Below are 12,232 nucleotides of genomic sequence, written 5' to 3'. Positions count from 1 at the left end.
ATGTAAATAACAATTAATTTAATAATTGTATATGATTTGCTGTTGATTAAATTTAATTATAAATGATTTACACGAGTTTTGGAATTTGTATTTTGGAATAAATAACACAGAGAAAAGAAAGATACGTTAGAGAAATAGAGGAATGTACCAACTTATTTTTTATTGTCGATATTTTTTTTATATTAACTTTTTTCAATTAAGAACTGGAAAGGGAAAAATAATAATTAATAATAATTCGATATCAACATAAAAATAAATGTAATTGAACACTAAAGAAAACTACTTCTTAAAAATTGTTAAAAAATTACAAAAGGAGTCTCTCCGGCGGGGAATCGAACCCCGGTCTCCCGCGTGACAGGCGGGGATACTGACCACTATACTACCGAAGATGTTATTGTGTATACGAAATTATGAAATGTTAAAATATAGATTTTTTTTAGTGTGCCTTATATTATATCTGGTCCGTAAATTAATTTATTAAAGACACCAATTTAATTAAACCAATTTAGTCTAAAATAATAATGATTTTTTTTGAGTCTAGATAAATTTAAAAATGAAATTAGTAACAAAAAGAATCTCTCCGGCGGGGAATCGAACCCCGGTCTCCCGCGTGACAGGCGGGGATACTGACCACTATACTACCGAAGATGTTGAGTTTGGTAGCGAAAATACTGTTAATTTTGTAAAAATTAAATACACCACTATCAATTCAAAGGTCAGAACCAATAAATTCTGATAAAATACAAGACTTATATTGGCATAATATAATTATTAATATTAATTGCTGATCATGAGACTAATTAATAATAATATTTCGTGCAGAAAATACAGAGAATGTACATATTAATAAATTTTAATTCAGCGTAAAACGATGAAACAAAAATTATAATGATGAATTCAAATTTATTTTTCAAATAAAAACTTTGTCTTGAAAAATATATTTACCATTTTCAAACCGTCTATCTGGATATTAGTGCCTTACCTTAACGTTTTACAACAATTATCTCATCTAAAGATTTATATTCTTTCATTATCAACGACATACTGTGAACATAATTTGATATTTTGTCACAAATATATTATATTTTTCCAAATTTTGTTTATTACATACTTAGTTATATCCGTTTTTATAGGTATTTTTCGAATTCATATTCTGAAATTCTGCTCAAAATGTACCATCCAAACATCCATACACATACTTATTATATTTAAACTGCACCCTCTTACATAAGACGGCCGTTACTTATAACAAATATGGTTCATAAACACTCTAGTCACGTCTCGACCAATCAGTATGCAGCTGCGGTCGTCGATAGAATCCGTATCTTACGTTATTAATATCGGGACTCATTTTTTTCATTAAATCCCTTCTTCTTATCTTCGTATGATTCATTCTTGTATTCTATATTGGATGCTGGATAAATCAATGGAGGTATTAGATTGGTTTGAAAAGTTTTAGCTCTATTATGGTAGGACTAAAATTGTTTATAGTTTGGATAATATAAAATAATAATGTACAGTGATTATCACGATTGAATACTTATTCTCTATAGATAGAAAAAAATATATTCTTAAGTATTTAAATTTTTCTAGAAGTGTTGGTCAGAAAACACTCTTAAAAGTCCCCTCGAAAATGTCTATTATTCATTCATTCATAAAACAGCAATTCACAAAGCAATGAACTCTCATCTTGACAACACAGAATTGTCCCCTACAAATCAAGGTCGGACAAAAATTTTCACTTAGCAAAACAAAGAGAAACAAATCTTTCACAAGTCGAACAATAGAGGCGTCTATTAGCCTGCGAAAGTAACATGAAACGGGGCAATAAATAGAATTTTTACGCACGGCCGACACCAGAATAGTCCCCCAAGAAACTTTCAGATTGGCGTTCACTTGCTTCGTTATACAGGGGTTCATTATTTGTCATTAAGCTGTTTTTTTAATAGCTGTGAGGTAAAATTTTGTTATAATATTTTGAGGAATAATTTTTAATTTATAATTGTTATTGGTTAATTAGTATAGATAATTTAAATAATTGATAATTAAAAGTTCTTGAAAATATTGAAAATATTAAAAAATCTCATTGAGAATATTTTAAAGGTGTTCACTACATTATGGTAATTAAAATAAAAAATAAAAAACACACATCTGCTTAGTAAAATAACTGTAGGTATATTATTTGTATCAAAATTTCAAGTAACAATATAGGTAAATAAAGATTGATATAAAAAGACGGGTGGCACTCGGGGACTTCCGCGGTAAAGCTATTGCATAGCATGCCTTCAAGCCACACCTCCGCGCCCGTCGGAGTGGGGAGCGTGATGTTTTTTCGTTACGGAATTTCTGGATTCGGTCCCCGCGCTCAAGGCCCGCGATAGAAGCTATGCAATAGCTTAATAATTCGAATTCACATTTTTTTAGAAGCTAACATAATTAGAAGAAGAAGAATAATAATAATTATTGTTTTGATCCAGGTGCGTCATAATATAATATTTAATCTTTACGAACGAATTAATCTCGTGCTCTCTTATTTTATGCAATAAATCTAAACATATGTTGTTACGTTTGTTAGTGGTGGTTGCCTATAATTGTAACAGCACGAAGATTGTAAGTTCTAAAAGCTTTTATCTATGTTATCAGGGTATGTCATGTTGGTGATCCTTAATCTATATCTTTCTATAATATAAAAATGAATCCCAAAATGTGTTGGTAAGCGCATAACTCGAGAACGGCTGAACCGATTTCGATAATTCTTTTTTTATTATATTCCTTGAAGTACGAGGATGGTTCTTATGGAGAGAAAACGTAAACATGTACCACGGGCGAAGCCGGAGCGGACCGCTAGTATTATATAAAAATGAAACCCGTTTTCCTTGGTCACGGCATGACGCGTGAACGGGTGGACCGATTTCGATAATTATTTTTTTATAATATTCCTTGAAGTACGAGGATGGTTCTTATGGAAAGAAAACATAAACATGTACCACAAGCCGGGACGGACTGCTAGTGAAATAAATAAATAAATCTTTAGCGCAAACTGAAACACCCTGTACAATAAGCATTGTTGTATCGCATACAAATAACAATACAGATTAAATATATCGTGACGGGTATCTTTGAATCTCTATATTGGCAAAAGTTTTCCCCAACATCCCAATCAAGTCTGATCTTGCAGTTTTGTACGTGATTATAATTATATTAAATGAAAATATAGTTATTACAGTATTTCTTATTGTTATATAAAGATATTTTAAGATGTAGGTGTGTATTATACAACTTTAAGTGTATTCTGGGTTTAATTTAATATTACAAGGATTTTTGTTCAAGGTTTGATTCCTGGTAGGAGCTCACAAAAAATGTTAAAATTTACATAAGAAAATTCAAAGTGATCTTACCCTAAAATAATTTCGATTACTAAAATAGATGTGAAATGCATCACCCTACCCCCCCACCCCACAATAGGTATCTTTAGTAGGTGGTAATAAAAAGATTTATGTTAATTTTTATTTTATTTAATCTATAATAATATTATAAAGCTGAAGAGTTTGTTTGTTTGAGCACGCTAATCTCAGGAACTACTGGTCCGATTTGAAAAATTCTTTCGATGATGGACAGCCCATTTATCGAGAAAGGCTATAGGCCATAATATATCATCACGCTAAGACCAACAGAAGTGGAGCCACGGTGAAACCGCGGAGCGCAGCCAGTCTTGTTTAAAGTTACTCATAAATCATAATGCAATTGTTATAATATGGTGATTTATTCTACCTGACGAGTTGCCTCTAAAATTATTCAAAAAACAACACTATGAATAAAATCAAATTATAAGTAGTTTTTTGACCAACTGTGAAACAAATGTAGGTACATCATAAAAATATTACAATCATAAAATGTAATTAGTGGTTTTAAATTTGATAAACCATTCTAAAAATGTTTAATAAAATAATTTTCTGCTAATAAAACTAAATTTCACTTTGAATAGCCAAACAATCTGCAAACAAAACTAAATTAATTACTTGATCATCGCTTTGAAAGGGAAGGGTAGGCATTAAAAGATTAATTCCAAAAGAATCCCGAAGGACTTTTGTATAGAAAATCTTATTTACTCCAATTGAGTGCTTTCGTAAGGTCTGGGTTGCAAGAGATAAGTTTTATCTCAACTAATAATTTATAGAGGATTTTTTATTTAAGTATTTACTAATTAACACTTAATGCACATATTTTTATAAAATTTAAAAGTAAATACTAAATCTCATAGTTACAGCTTAAATATGAATAACGGGGCGGCCTTATCACTTCAGAGTGATCTCTACCAGGCAACCCCTTAGGTAAAGGACAAGTGTTTGCTGTATAAAGGGAGGCATCATTTTTTGTGTTTTGTTTGTTACGATTTTACTCAAAAACTACTCCAACTAATTTGTTTACGATTATTAATCTAAATATAATAAAATATAACTTTAAATGTTACTTGGTTATTACCAAGTAACATAGACTAGTATATTTTTTTTGCTTATGATGATACTGCATACTTTCTCTAATCCATTCTTTAGTTTACTATAAAAAAACTAGCGGCCCTCTCCGGCTTCGCCCGTGGTACATATGAAAAATAGATGTTGGCCGATTCTCAGACTTACCCGATATGCACAGAAAATTTCATGAGAATCGGTCCACCCGTTTCGGAGGAGTATGCAGACTAACATTGTGACACGAGAATTTTATATATAAGATACTAAAGATTCTTCTTCATATGAAACAGGTTTTATCTATCCTTCAGGCCTTCAGCAGATCAACATTGTTCTCTTATATTTTTTGAGTACCTAAATATAAATTACTATAATATATATATATTAAATCTGAATGCATGTGAAACGTGCACCTAATGTGCAATACTAATATTATAAAGCTGAAGAGTTTGTTTGTTTGTTTTAACGCGCTAATCTCGGAAACTACTAGTCCGATTTGAAAAATTCTTTCGGTGTTAGATAGCCCGTTTATCGAGGAAGGCTATAGGCTGTATTATATCATCTCGTTTATACCAACAGGGGCGAAGCACTGCGGGTAAAACCGCGGAGCACAGCTAGTAAATTATAAGGAAACAAAAAACTGTATCCTATTGGAACAAACTTCAAAGATATACTAATAATCGCTACCGCTTGTAACTCGGGCCAAGTGATAAGAAACAGCGAATTTGATCACACTGTCGACTAGAACATTCCACAATGATTTTTATTAAGTGCAGACCTCTTATTTTCTTACGTTCAATTTAAAATAAAGGGAGCGTGAAACATATGCACATTTATTACCTTATTCTATGGAGTGTTTACTTTAATAAGACTCTATTTTTACTTTTTAAAAAGAACAAATTGGTTTTAGTAAGTGCGGCAATGTTTGAATATACATTCAATATGATGTGGAAACTATAAATGATTAGTAAAAAATTCATGACTTCACATTGTATGATTGTACAATATTTTTACTAAGACTTCAAATAATTTCGATGTATATTTTATTGCAGGCTTTAATTAAAAGGTGAAAGACCAAATCAAGCATCGGTCAGATATGTACATAAAAAAAATCGATTTGTTAAAAAAAAATCATCATAATATCTACAAAATCGCTCATTTGTTGAATGTACATGTATGGAAATTGTTTATGTACATTATAAAAAATCCTCATACAGCGTTTTACACTCAACCAATTACGTTCATAATGTCAGGTGAAAATGGCCACAAACATTAGCTTCCAAGGGACTTGCGAAACTTTTCCATTACAGCAAATACGTTCAAACTGAATACATGACGTCAAAACACTCCTGGGAGACGCACGAGTCGTGTCTCTCTAAAGTTTAATGTGGCCACTAAACTAGATGGAAAATCATCAATCCTTTTTTATGGAGAAATAGATTGAACTAAATCTGGCTGAGCAGTAGTGGCTAAGAGGTGAAGACCTCAGACATATAATCGACTAGCTGTGCCCCGCGGTTTTACCCGCATTCCTCCGCTCCTGTTGATCGTAGGGTGATGGTATATAGCCTATAACCTTCCTTGATAAATGGGCTATCTAACACAGAAAGATTTTTTCAAATCAGACCAGTAGCTACTGAGGTTAGCGCGTTCAAACAAACAAACTCTTCAGCTCTATAATATTAGTATAGATAAGTCGGAGGTTACCGAAAATAAATTAGTTTCTCAATTTATCGCGCATGTGAACGCAAAGGAAAACATCGTGATGAAAACCGGCGAGTCCTAGAATCAAAAGTTCGACATGTGACATTTGCCAATCTGCATTTAGCCAACGTGGTAGATAATGGCAATGATATTGGTGATTATGAAATCTAAGTACCTATATCATGAACGTGCAACTGCAACGGGAGACATCAAGCTTTCTGATTGTATAATTACTTTTATTCGTCATGGATGGATTGGAAAATATAATTCAAATTCAAAAATTTCAAATTCAAATTCAAAATTGATTTATTTTTCACAATTTTTAAAAAAAATTCATATAAATTGTAAATTCCTGGTTAACCCAATAGGAAAACCTGTGCGGGGTCAACCAGTGAACTTACTTTTTATTTTCCTATAATTACATTGAGATAATAAATATGGAGACGACACCGCCTACATCACTTATGTTCCACTCAACATACGTCATGTGACGTATGTTGAGCGGTATTTTTAATGGTTTTAAAGTGAAACGCATCAAATATGCCTTCGTGTGTGTTACGATATTGCACAAATAATATGTACAAATAATACGGAAAAGTGCAAAGGAATAACTTTCATCGTTAAGTACCTAACTAGATAATCATTTTTAACTTAGTTAGAGCAAAAAAATGGCGCACAGATTTTGTTCGTGGTGTCTCCTCCATACGTAGTAATATTATCTCAATGTATAATTATGGAACTATATTTAATATTGATACAAAACGCCCAGTTAAAGGCTCGAATAGTAAACGCACAGTTAGCCCACACGGCACTAGATAACGCGTTAAACCTCAAGCGGCTCGTCGACCGGCCTACCTGACAGCATGTTTCTCGTCTTTGTTTGAAAAAAGAAGACGATTCTTTTTTATTAGGACTCGTAAATTGTATAAGTCTCGTACTGGCAACTATGTGATTTAAAACAATATTCCGTGGTTGTTCTAAATTCAAATGATTTTGAATTGAACTAAATTTTCTGGAAGGATTATCTACCAAATAGTTTTATCTTGATAAGATTCTTGATAATAAAATCTGTATACTTTAATTTCTTAAATATAAAAAATCGTCACCAATTTTAAAGCAGAAAAATATTCTCGACCATCCTTAATATTCATTAATTCAGCACACAATCCATAAAGTGAACTATAAAATTTTCCATCACCAAAACATCGGCCATAAATAAGTTGTATTGCAGCGAATATAGTGAAATAAACAGAACGCCATAAATCGGGCGCAGTAATGCGTTTTGAGCTGAAATAATATCCAGCTAGATGGTTTCCTCGTTGTCTCTGCAGTTCTTCGGGAAACTTTTAAAATGGAACCGTATTTATTAGCCGCAATCGATTTTGTGCCAACCTCGCCTGATGACGCGTTAGCGTATTGTCTGCCAAAAGTTTTTGGGACAATAATAATGATATAAAAACTTTTTAGCGTTCAACTTTTTTAAGGAACGGGGACGTGTTTTGTATTCTGTTTGACGTGTAAGGTCATTCACTCGCTTCTTGAGTTTTGTCGTAGGATAAGTTTTTTTAAGAATATAAATAGCTTAAAAAATTATATCTGCATGAATATATTTTCAGACTATTTAAATATCGAAGTTAAAATAAATTTCATCAGGTTTTACTTTTGTATATGGCATAACTCAATTATATTAGAGTCGAGTATATAATCAGTCCATTAATTTAAGTTTTCTAAATATTTAATATTTAATACTAGCTTTCCGTCCGCGGCTTCGCCCGCATTTTCAAAGCAAATCCACATAGTTCCCGTTCCCGTGGGATTTCCGGGATAAAACCTATCCTATGTGTTAATCCAACTTACCCTCTATATATTGTGTGCTAAATTTCATTGTAATCGGTTTAGTAGAATTAGCGTCAAAGAGTAAAAAAAAACACACACACACACACATCCTCACAAACTTTCGCATTTATAATTTTAGTAATGATACTAAAAAAATATTGTCTAAAAATAAAGTTATAATACTGTAAAGATAAATAATTTTATACACCAAATATTACATTATTTACGTAATATTATTAAAATTTCTTCGAATTGGAACCTTCAAAGGTATCTCAATAAAATATTGGAAATAACGAAATAAAATAAATATTTACTTGGAATTAACGAAAAATAGAATAATTTTACTTTTAGAACATCGAATATTATTAAAGACATAGGTACTATACTTATGTAAAACTTTCTAAACGGAATATAAAATGAGCTGAGACATCTCGCACTTTTCGAATACAAAATATACAATGCACCTTCGTGCAACAGCTAAATTTATGTAAAACTAAACTCTATTCCCTTCAGAGAGAGTATAAATTGGATTGCATTACGTTGAAGTTCATTCAGACTGTATTAGCAAAGAACATAGATAGCATCTATATTGAGATGTTTTTCTTAATGCTGTCTGTTCATCTTAATATTATTCAGTCATTGGCTGTAATTATTTAGCTGCTGGAAAAGTTAGCTTAGCTTTTCCAGTTAAATAGCTAAACTTTAGGATGGATTAACCAGTTAAATAAGTAATTGTAAAAATATATGAGCGAAAAATATAAATATATTTAAAGTTATTTGGCTATTTATGTAAGTAATATCTCTATGTAAATAAAAAATATAATTATCACTAGTACTAAAAAGGGATAATGACTTAATGATTGTATAAACCAATGCCATTATAATAGTTATTATTCGCCTAAACCATTATCACAGAATACATAATAGTAGCTAAACGCTACAGAACGGACACTCTCCGCCTCCCGCCAAAATTAAACTTACCTCACCTCCGCGCGATCAGACATAAAATGGGCCATATTTTTCTGCAAGGACGATACGCAACGAAGATTGACAACATTAATCAAATTGACTTAAAGTAATTTTATTATTTTGGATTTGTGATTATCGTTTTTCGTAGAAAATGGTTAGATATTGTGCTGTTTACTGTTTAGATATTGTGTATTTCATCAGAAAAACGCGAATTTTTTTTTTACGCTAGTCACAAATGTGCCAACCATAAAGCGTTAACACACACATTTGCAGTCTCTACCATGGGTCTCTACAGTGTGACTGTCAAAACGATCATTTTGTATGGAGTGTCCGGGGTGTGCCATTATATTAATTATTAAGCATTGATGTTAATAACAACGTCAAACGACACGCATTCTCTTGTGTTATCGTATTAAATACTCTTTACGATTTTTGCCGAATAAAAGTAACAGATATCCTTTTTTCTTTGGAAAAATAAAAGTATATTCTAAAAATATGGGCATGTATCCGTTACTTATATGATTATCAATGTTAGAAGCGCAGTAGAAAAGTCGAAGCTCTTGAACGATTGTGTTGACAGTACGGTCACCGTGCAACTAAACGTGATCCTGTATACAGGGTGCTGTTTTTTATTTTACTATTTTTGAACGAAATTGGAGGGAGTTTATCAAGCCTTTATTTAAAACTAGCTGCTCCGCGCGGTTTCACCCCCGTGGCTCCACTCCTGTTAGTCGTAGCGTGATGATATATAGCCTATAGCCTTCCTCGATAAATAAGCTATGTAACACCGAAAGAATTTTTCAAATCGGACCAGTAGTTCCCGAAATTAGCGCGCTCAAACAAACAAACTCTTCAGCTTTATCATATTAGTAAAGATAAGAGTAAATCTTCTCTTCTTCTCGTCTTACATAGAAAGTATTAACTTGGAACATTTTATCTTGTGTTAATTTTTATGATGGTAACTTTATATTAATTATATTATGTATGCGGTTAATCTTTTCATTGTATGAATTATGAAATAAACCGCACTTTTTCTTGTTCAACGAAATATCCAACAAGAAAAGTGCACTACCAAAATATTATATTGTTTTTTTTATACCATATTAAAGCTGATTTTAGTTTTAATGTTAATCTGTTGAAAACGTTTTCACTGCATTTAACTTTAGACAAAGGAACTCGATGTTCTGCGTGTAATTAACTATTAAGCTTATAAACTTTCACCATCACACAAGCAAAATAAACTTCTTTAATAGGGCTTTTCTAGTATCTTAAAATCTGGAATATAAGTTAGTTCCTGGTAATATTTAATTATAATCTTAAATTAAACAAGTACCTGTTAATATTGCATATTTATTTTAAAGTTCACTTCAATTAATTTATTAATATCACATAAAATACGTAAATATCTAAGAAAAAAGACGTGTGGCACTCGGGGACTGCCGCGGTAAAGCTATTGCATAGCATGCCTTCAAGCCACACCTCCAAGCCCGTCGGAGTGGGGAGCGTGAGGTTTTTTCGTTACGGAATTTCTCGATTCGGTCCCCGCGCTCAAGGCCCGCGATAGAAGCTATGCAATAGCTTAATATTATGTAAATATATTATTATATAAAAAAAAACTTTTGAGAACACGCTGCATATCCTGTTTGCAGTTCGTTCAGATATCGTACGTTTGTCGAGTGGCGCTGATCCCAGCAAATCGAACGCGTCACTGTGTTTACAATGCCAGCTGAACTAGCCGGTTATGAAGCCGGATTATATTTTAACATTGTACTGTCAACTGCTGACATGTTTATTGTAAAAAGGAACACGCTGTATATCTTACTGTTATTATAAGCGTTCTTTAATTAAATAAACATCATGCTTCTTTCTGTTACTGAATATATTTTTTTTAAGATTTCAGGACAATAATTATCACACACGGCACGATCTGATCACATACTAAGCTTTCGCTTGTATTATGGAAACCAGATGGTTGATAAACATACATATATAACTTTAAATAAATACTTATATAGATCATTAACACCCAGACAGAGCAAACATCTATGTTCATCACACAAATATTTACCCCGGGTGGGAATCGAACCCCCTGGCTTGGAACGCAGGGCCACTACCTACCGGTCAGTCAAATAAACATAAATCTTAATACTATTATAAAGGCGAAAGTTTGTAAGTATGGATGTATGGATGTATGGATGTATGGATGTTTGTTACTCTTTCACGTAAAAACTACTGAACTGATTACAATGAAATTTAGCACACATATAGAGGGTAACTTAGATTAACACATAGGATAGGTTTTATCCCGGGAATCCCACGGGAACGGGAACTATGCGGGTTTTCCTTTGAAAACGCGGGCGAAGCCGCGGGCGGAAATCTAGTAACAAATAAATGAAACTATAATATTTTTAAATTAAAATAGAACTTGCATTTACATTTTGAATGCTTAAGTATATTACAGGAAAAACTTACCAAACCTACGCCTGAAAATGCAAAAGTTTAAAATATTTGTTACATTCAAATTGCAATACATTATAACTTTAACGAGTATTTTACAAATACGTTCTAAAAGTACAAACTTTTCGTTCATTATAGAAATATTTTTAGCGAAGCAAATATACAATGCCGCTATCAAATAATATGAAAATACAGAATTTCCTCAAAAGCGCTCGTTATACAAATAAAAATAAATACAACATTCTGGAAATATATGTCTTCAATATAAAATATGAATGGAACATGTCATCACTCAGCTTAACTGAAAAAAGGACAATCGCAGAGAACGAAGCGACATCTATTGTGCGTCCACAAAGGAGTCTAAAATGCATCTCGCCTCCTTTTATCGTTGATAAATTGCTGGTCGAGGAAACAATGCCGTAAAAAACCTTGAGAAGTTAAGATTTATTCGCTAACTCTTTGAAACCGATTGAAAGTGGGTAAAAATAAGGGTTTTAAAAGATTTGCGAGCGCTGAAGTTAAATTAAGAAGTTATTGTTTCTTGACACAAAGCGTCGAGTTGGAGATCGATGGAAAAGTCTATAAAACGCTTTTATTGGTGAAAGCAATCTTGGCGAGTTATGTGAGTAATAAAAAACAACAAGCACTTGTTTTCTTTGTACGGTTCAAAGGATTTAGTTGGGCTCGGCTTATTACATCGGTCTATAAATGTTTCTCGCTCAATCTGCGAGAAATCTGGGTTCAGATCGAGATTCAAGCCGGTCAAGTGCACGGATACATTTAAATATTTCAAAAGAAAC

At 32.3% G+C, this 12,232-nt stretch overlaps 2 non-coding genes across 2 annotated transcripts; both read right to left on the bottom strand.

The window, feature by feature from the left end:
* Positions 1-317: 317 nt before the first annotated feature.
* On the bottom strand, positions 318-389 carry TRNAD-GUC (transfer RNA aspartic acid (anticodon GUC)). Its single transcript has one exon. It is a non-coding gene; the product is annotated as a tRNA-Asp (tRNA).
* A 187-nt stretch (positions 390-576) lies between these two features.
* TRNAD-GUC (transfer RNA aspartic acid (anticodon GUC)) lies at positions 577-648 on the bottom strand. The gene has a single exon. It is a non-coding gene; the product is annotated as a tRNA-Asp (tRNA).
* Between the last annotated feature and the right edge of the window lie 11,584 nt (positions 649-12,232).

The sequence above is a fragment of the Colias philodice genome, chromosome 8 (assembly GCF_061535455.1).
Source record: "Colias philodice isolate Cphi_HAF_F1 chromosome 8, ilColPhil1 Martin Lab GWU primary, whole genome shotgun sequence".
NCBI lineage: Eukaryota > Metazoa > Arthropoda > Insecta > Lepidoptera > Pieridae > Colias > Colias philodice.
Note: the sequence above shows the minus strand (reverse complement) of the source record. Positions and strands in the feature narration are given on the sequence as shown.